The sequence below is a fragment of the Lactuca serriola genome, chromosome 1 (genome assembly GCF_051521515.1).
Source record: "Lactuca serriola cultivar US96UC23 chromosome 1, Lser_US96UC23_V15, whole genome shotgun sequence".
Lineage (NCBI taxonomy): Eukaryota > Viridiplantae > Streptophyta > Magnoliopsida > Asterales > Asteraceae > Lactuca > Lactuca serriola.
In genome coordinates this window covers 258477196-258485249 of record NC_136408.1, presented here as the reverse complement: position 1 = coordinate 258485249, position 8054 = coordinate 258477196, and positions in this window count along the sequence as shown.

Genomic DNA, 8054 nt, shown 5'->3' with positions numbered 1-8054 from the left:
TGTACGAACCAGGAAATTTACTGGTGTTAAATATACAGAGAATTTTGTAATAACTCTTTTTACAGCGAGTAATTCTTTTTCATTGCTATGGTAGTTTTTCTCAGCTGCTTTGAAACTGCCAGAGGTGTACCTGCAAATTTGTTCTTCGTTTTTAGGGTTTTTAGCTTTTAAAACACCTCCCCAAAATTCATCAGAAGCATCAGTTTCAATAATTAAACTGTCTTCAATGTTTGGAAGATAAAGTTTTGGAAAATTGATTAAAACTTTCTTTATCTTTTTGATGTAGTCTGTATCAGCATTTGACCAATTCCAAATGACATCTTTTTTTTAATTTTGCCTGTAAAGGTTTTCTCATGGCTGCAAGTTTTTCAATATATGTTTCAGCATAAGTTAAAACACCAAGAAATCTTTGTAGCTGTTTTTTGTCTTCTAAAACATTTGGAAAGTCATGTAAATGTTCAAGAATATGCTTTTGAGGACAATGAGTACCCTCATTTATTTCTAAACCTAAAAAATTGATTTTTGTTTTGAAAAGATGAGCTTTCTTTTTTGAAAGTATTATACCATATTTTAAAATAGTTCTGAGAACCTGTGTGACATGAACATAGTGTTCTTGTTCATTTTTGCTGAAGATCATGATGTCATCAACGTATACAGTGCAGAAACCTTCAAGGCCTCGAAGAGCATTCTGCATGTGTCTTTGAAAAATACTAGGAGCTTGTTTAAGCCCAAAGGGTAGTACTTTCCATTGAAAGAGTCCATCAGGACATGTGAAGGCAGTGAGAAGCTGCGATTCTTCATCAAGTAGAACTTGCCAGAAACCTGACTTGCAGTCGAAACTTGAATAAATGTTTTTTCCTCGTAGAAGAGTCAAGAGTTCGTGCATATTGGGGAGATTATGTGAGTCTCCAATAGTTGCATCATTGATTGCTTTGTAGTTGACAACCATTCGCTTCTTTCCTCTTCTTTTCTCTTCTTCTTTATTGACAAGAAAGGCAGGAGACATATGAGGGGATTTTGATTCTATAATTAGTCTCATATCAAGTAATTCCTTGATTTGTTTGGAAAATTCTTCTCTATCTTGTAGAGAGTAAACCATAGGTTTTTCTCTAATAACGTTTTTGGGATCAATAAGCTTGATTGAAGCTTTCATCCATCCTTTGGTTTTATTTGGATCAATAGGATTTTCAGAACAAACTTTTTCAAGAAGATCCTCAATCTGTTTGAACCTGGTAGTTTGAATAGAAATAATCATTTCTTTATTAATCTCTTCATGAGTTATATTAGTACCTGGAATTTGTTTTTCTTTAGAACCTTTTTCTTGAGTTTCAAGAAAACCTGGTTTTCCTTTGCTATAGGCCTCTGTAACCTTTTTTATAATTACCATATCATTATTAAGATGAAAGGCAATTCTATCTATCCATTGTATGAATGGTCCATAGACTTGACAGAAGTTGTTACCAATTATGATATCAATTCCTGAATTTTGTTGGTAAATAGTGGGAACATTGAAATGTTCTCCTGAAAGTTCGAGATTAATATTTCTACAAACTTTATTAATTTTTATGGTTTCACCATTTGCAATAGTGGCACTAATTTCTTTGGGAGCGTTTTCCCAGAGTTCATCAGGAATGATGAATTTGCTTGCAAGTCATAAAGATGCACATGTGTCTACAAAACAATGTACTCTAAATTTTTTATATCCTTTAAAGTTAAGGAAGGCAGAAACATAAATAGAGTTTGGATTAGTAAGATTCATGATAAGGGAATCATCAATCTTCTGTAGGTTTACGCTCTGATACCAGTTTGGGTGTGTGGATGTGTACGGAATTTATGTTTTAACAAAGAAGGGAATAAATATAAAAATTGTGAAAAGAAGACTCTTGTATCAATAAATGTGTAATTGTAATGTAGTGAGTGTTATACTTACATAGATAGAAACTATTCAAGCCAGCCTGTGTCGTTCTTTGGTCTGTGTGGTTGCTTTCCCTGTTGGCATGGTGCATGTGGTACTGTTAATCATCGTCGACCTGACACTCTGTCACTTACAAGTTTCATCACTCTAAATTGTATGAACACTCAAAAATAACAAAACAAAGATTTATTGATAAAAGAGTTCCCAAAAAGGGAAAACTCTTACAATATTTTACATTTTTCCCCTTCTAAGGGAGGAATTACTCACTAGACATTGAACTGAAAATTTACTAGATAGAGAGTGTTTTTTCTTGCACTCGTTATTGTGATGTCCCTAAAACAAAACATAACTCTCAATTTATAGATACATTGAGAGGGTCTGATCCTTGCCTAATATGTCAGGCATGACGTTTTTATCCACTAAAGATTACATTATTGTGGACAGCTAGAAAGCTTCTAATAATGAAGAAGGGCATTATTATTTTGAGTGGATGGGCCATTTGACACGTGAAGCATCTTTCTTTAAGATGATGATGATTTCTCATCTTCAGAGGGGGGTCCCTCCTTTGTCTCCGAATCTTTGCATTCGCAAAAGTGACAAAGATGTTCTTCGAAAAGTTGTTCTGCATGTCGGCAGAAGTGTTGGCGTGTAGCATTGGATACTTCCATGCTATTGTTCATGAATTTTTCGCCAAACTTGGAGGCTTGACGAAGATCTTCTTGGCTGGTGTTGTTGTAACTCCAGCTTGTAATTATACAATGCGAGTCGGTATAATTAATCTTCTTTTTTGAACCAGAGATAATCTCGATGATTTTTTCTGATATTCTTCTTAAACCATTGATGCGATTAGGATGAAGAATCTCTGTAAAAGGTAGATCTTTATCTTCCATTGGTTGAGATTGTTCAATTTCTCTATTGGCTTTAGAAAGACCAATTTCCAGAAAGTGGTATGGAGAAAGAGTTGATTCTTGAATCCACTCTGGGAGTGAAGAGATGCATCTGATGTAGATCGGATTATCTTTTGCTTTAAGTAATTTCTTTCGAAAGTTTTTAATGGATTCTACCATGTTGCTTGGGAAGAATTTGAGTTCTTGAAGGTTGCAACTTGGGTAGATATTGTCGATTAGTCCAACTTGAAGGGCTTGGTAGACTAATTTTGCATCTACTCCTTCGAGGAAGTTGAACAGACTTTTTGTTTTCTTGTCCGTAGTGAAAAACATTTCATGAACAAGGTCTTCAGGGCATGCAGCTCTTGTTTTCTTCCAGATTGTTCTGAAATCTTCGAAAGAGATTTCAGGATAGTTAACCATTTGTTGAACGTCATTTGGAACGTCAAACCTTTGGTCTCTGTGAGCTTCTTTGACTTTTTGAATTTTTGGTCGAAGAAGTGGTTGGTTAGTCTTGCTTGTATCGTCTTGATAAGTGGCAAGGCTTAATCTTGCAGATGCTTCATTTCTGAATTTTTTGCAAGTAACTTTATCAACTTTACAGAATGTTTCTGTAATTCCCCAGTCAGTATGAACACCGGCATGAGGTCCTTTGTAGATTACATAAAATCTTTCAGCTTCTTTGTTAAGAGCTTTTTTGTAATCTGGTGTAAACTCCTGCACAGATTTGTTAATGGGTGACAAGGTTGTCATTTTACTGATTCCTTCAGTACAAGGATTGGTATCAACCAATAAGCTAGTTTTTCCATTAGGAAGAGGAGTAGCTGTCTCCTTTATTATGCTTTTTAGCAAAGCATCAGCTTTCAACGGATTTGTTGATTCTTTACCAGGTGCCGTTTGCACTGGAATAGCCTTTGTTTTTGAGCTTTCGCTTTCCGGTACATTGGTGACCGTTGTTACTTGTTCATACAAGTTGATTTTCTGCTCAATTGCAGATAGCTCTATGAGGAGCATTTGTTTCTTCATCCTCAAAGTGTTGAGGTCTTCCATTTTTGTAAACTCAAATTTTGTTTACTTTTTTCTCTAATCTCCCCCTCTCTTTTTTGTAGGTGAAGTTTTTGTGAGGAAATATGTCATGAGGATCATATCCTTTTATAGGGCTCGAGAGGAGCGAGTGAGAACATGGATGATGTAAGGTATACCTGAAGTCATGGGTGAGGCAGTCTGCCAGTACGTTTTTGTTTCCTGCGAGATGTTCAACAGTGAAAGTATATCGTGAAAACCACTCTTGCCAACGTATTATCCGGCCTAATTTGTTATCTCCTGCAATCTTAGTTCGGAGGAAATAAGTAAAATTTTTATTATCTGTACGAACCAGGAAATTTACTGGTGTTAAATATACAGAGAATTTTGTAATAACTCTTTTTACAGCGAGTAATTCTTTTTCATTGCTATGGTAGTTTTTCTCAGCTGCTTTGAAACTGCCAGAGGTGTACCTGCAAATTTGTTCTTCGTTTTTAGGGTTTTTAGCTTTTAAAACACCTCCCCAAAATTCATCAGAAGCATCAGTTTCAATAATTAAACTGTCTTCAATGTTTGGAAGATAAAGTTTTGGAAAATTGATTAAAACTTTCTTTATCTTTTTGATGTAGTCTGTATCAGCATTTGACCAATTCCAAATGACATCTTTTTTTAATTTTGCCTGTAAAGGTTTTCTCATGGCTGCAAGTTTTTCAATATATGTTTCAGCATAAGTTAAAACACCAAGAAATCTTTGTAGCTGTTTTTTGTCTTCTAAAACATTTGGAAAGTCATGTAAATGTTCAAGAATATGCTTTTGAGGACAATGAGTACCCTCATTTATTTCTAAACCTAAAAAATTGATTTTTGTTTTGAAAAGATGAGCTTTCTTTTTTGAAAGTATTATACCATATTTTAAAATAGTTCTGAGAACCTGTGTGACATGAACATAGTGTTCTTGTTATTTTTGCTGAAGATCATGATGTCATCAACGTATACAGTGCAGAAACCTTCAAGGCCTCGAAGAGCATTCTGCATGTGTCTTTGAAAAATACTAGGAGCTTGTTTAAGCCCAAAGGGTAGTACTTTCCATTGAAAGAGTCCATCAGGACATGTGAAGGCAGTGAGAAGCTGCGATTCTTCATCAAGTAGAACTTGCCAGAAACCTGACTTGCAGTCGAAACTTGAATAAATGTTTTTTCCTCGTAGAAGAGTCAAGAGTTCGTGCATATTGGGGAGATTATGTGAGTCTCCAATAGTTGCATCATTGATTGCTTTGTAGTTGACAACCATTCGCTTCTTTCCTCTTCTTTTCTCTGCTTCTTTATTGACAAGAAAGGCAGGAGACATATGAGGGGATTTTGATTCTATAATTAGTCTCATATCAAGTAATTCCTTGATTTTTTTGGAAAATTCTTCTCTATCTTGTAGAGAGTAAACCATAGGTTTTTCTCTAATAACGTTTTTGGGATCAATAAGCTTGATTGAAGCTTTCATCCATCCTTTGGTTTTATTTGGATCAATAGGATTTTCAGAACAAACTTTTTCAAGAAGATCCTCAATCTGTTTGAACCTGGTAGTTTGAATAGAAATTATCATTTCTTTATTAATCTCTTCATGAGTTATATTAGTACCTGGAATTTGTTTTTCTTTAGAACCTTTTTCTTGAGTTTCAAGAAAACATGGTTTTCCTGTGCTATAGGCCTCTGTAACCTTTTTTATAATTACCATATCATTATTAAGATGAAAGGCAATTCTATCTATCCATTGTATGAATGGTCCATAGACTTGACAGAAGTTGTTACCAATTATGATATCAATTCCTGAATTTTGTTGGTAAATAGTGGGAACATTGAAATGTTCTCCTGAAAGTTCGAGATTAACATTTCTACAAACTTTATTAATTTTTATGGTTTCACCATTTGCAATAGTGGCACTAATTTCTTTGGGAGCGTTTTCCCAGAGTTCATCAGGAATGATGAATTAGCTTGCAAGACATAAAGATGCACCTGTGTCTACAAAACAATGTACTCTAAATTTTTTATATCCTTTAAAGTTAAGGAAGGCAGAAACATAAATAGAGTTTGGATTAGTAAGAATTATGATAAGGGAATCATCAATCTTCTGGAGGTTTACGCTCTGATACCAGTTTGGGTGTGTGGATGTGTACGGAATTTATGTTTTAACAAAGAAGGGAATAAATATAAAAATTGTGAAAAGAAGACTCTTGTATCAATAAATGTGTAATTGTAATGTAGTGAGTGTTATACTTACATAGATAGAAACTATTCAAGCCAGCCTGTGTCGTTCTTTGGTCTGTGTGGTTGCTTTCCCTGTTGGCATGGTGCATGTGGTACTGTTAATCATCGTCGACCTGACACTCTGTCACTTACAAGTTTCATCACTCTAAATTGTATGAACACTCAAAAATAACAAAACAAAGATTTATTGATAAAAGAGTTCCCAAAAAGGGAAAACTCTTACAATATTTTACATTTTTCCCCTTCTAAGGGAGGAATTACTCATTAGACATTGAACTGAAAATTTACTAGATAGAGAGTGTTTTTTCTTGCACTCGTTATTGCGATGTCCCTAAAACAAAACATAACTCTCAATTTATAGATACATTGAGAGGGTCTGATCCTTGCCTAATATGTCAGGCATGACGTTTTTATCCACTAAAGATTACATTATTGTGGACAGCTAGAAAGCTTCTAATAATGAAGAAGGGCATTATTATTTTGAGTGGATGGGCCATTTGACACGTGAAGCATCTTTCTTTAAGATGATGATGATTTATCATCTTCAGAGGGGGGTCCCTCCTTTGTCTCCGAATCTTTGCATTCGCAAAAGTGACAAAGATGTTCTTCGAAAAGTTGTTCTGCATGTCGGCAGAAGTGTTGGCGTGTAGCATTGGATACTTCCATGCTATTGTTCATGAATTTTTCGCCAAACTTGGAGGCTTGACGAAGATCTTCTTGGCTGGTGTTGTTGTAACTCCAGCTTGTAATTATACAATGCGAGTCGGTATAATTAATCTTCTTTTTTGAACCAGAGATAATCTCGATGATTTTTTCTGATATTCTTCTTAAACCATTGATGCGATTGGGATGAAGAATCTCTGTAAAAGGTAGATCTTTATCTTCCATTGGTTGAGATTGTTCAATTTCTCTATTGGCTTTAGAAAGACCAATTTCCAGAAAGTGGTATGGAGAAAGAGTTGATTCTTGAATCCACTCTGGGAGTGAAGAGATGCATCTGATGTAGATCGGATTATCTTTTGCTTTAAGTAATTTCTTTCGAAAGTTTTTAATGGATTCTACCATGTTGCTTGGGAAGAATTTGAGTTCTTGAAGGTTGCAACTTGGGTAGATATTGTCGATTAGTCCAGCTTGAAAGGCTTGGTAGACTAATTTTGCATCTACTCCTTCGAGGAAGTTGAACAGACTTTTTGTTTTCTTGTCCGTAGTGAAAAACTTTTCATGAACAAGGTCTTCTGGGCATGCAGCTCTTGCTTTCTTCCAGATTGTTGTGAAATCTTCGAAAGAGATTTCAGGATAGTTAACCATTTGTTGAACGTCATTTGGAACGTCAAACCTTTGGTCTCTGTGAGCTTCTTTGACTTTTTGAATTTTTGGTCGAAGAAGTGGTTGGTTAGTCTTGCTTGTATCGTCTTGATAAGTGGCAAGGCTTAATCTTGCAGATGCTTCATTTCTGAATTTTTTGCAAGTAACTTTATCAACTTTACAGAATGTTTCTGTAATTCCCCAGTCAATATGAACACCAGCATGAGGTCCTTTGTAGATTACATAAAATCTTTCAGCTTCTTTGTTAAGAGCTTTTTTGTAATCTGGTGTAAACTCCTGCACAGATTTGTTAATGGGTGACAAGGTTCTCATTTTACTGATTCCTTCAGTACAAGGATTGGTATCAACCAATAAGCTAGTTTTTCCATTAGGAAGAGGAGTAGCTGTCTCCTTTATTATGCTTTTTAGCAAAGCATCAGCTTTCAACGGATTTGTTGATTCTTTACCAGGTGACGTTTGCACTGGAATAGCCTTTGTTTTTGAGCTTTCGCTTTCCGGTACATTGGTGACCGTTGTTACTTGTTCATACAAGTTGATTTTCTGCTCAATTGCAGATAGCTCTATGAGGAGCATTTGTTTCTTCATCCTCAAAGTGTTGAGGTCTTCCATTTTTGTAAACTCAAATTTTGTTTACTTTTTTCTCTA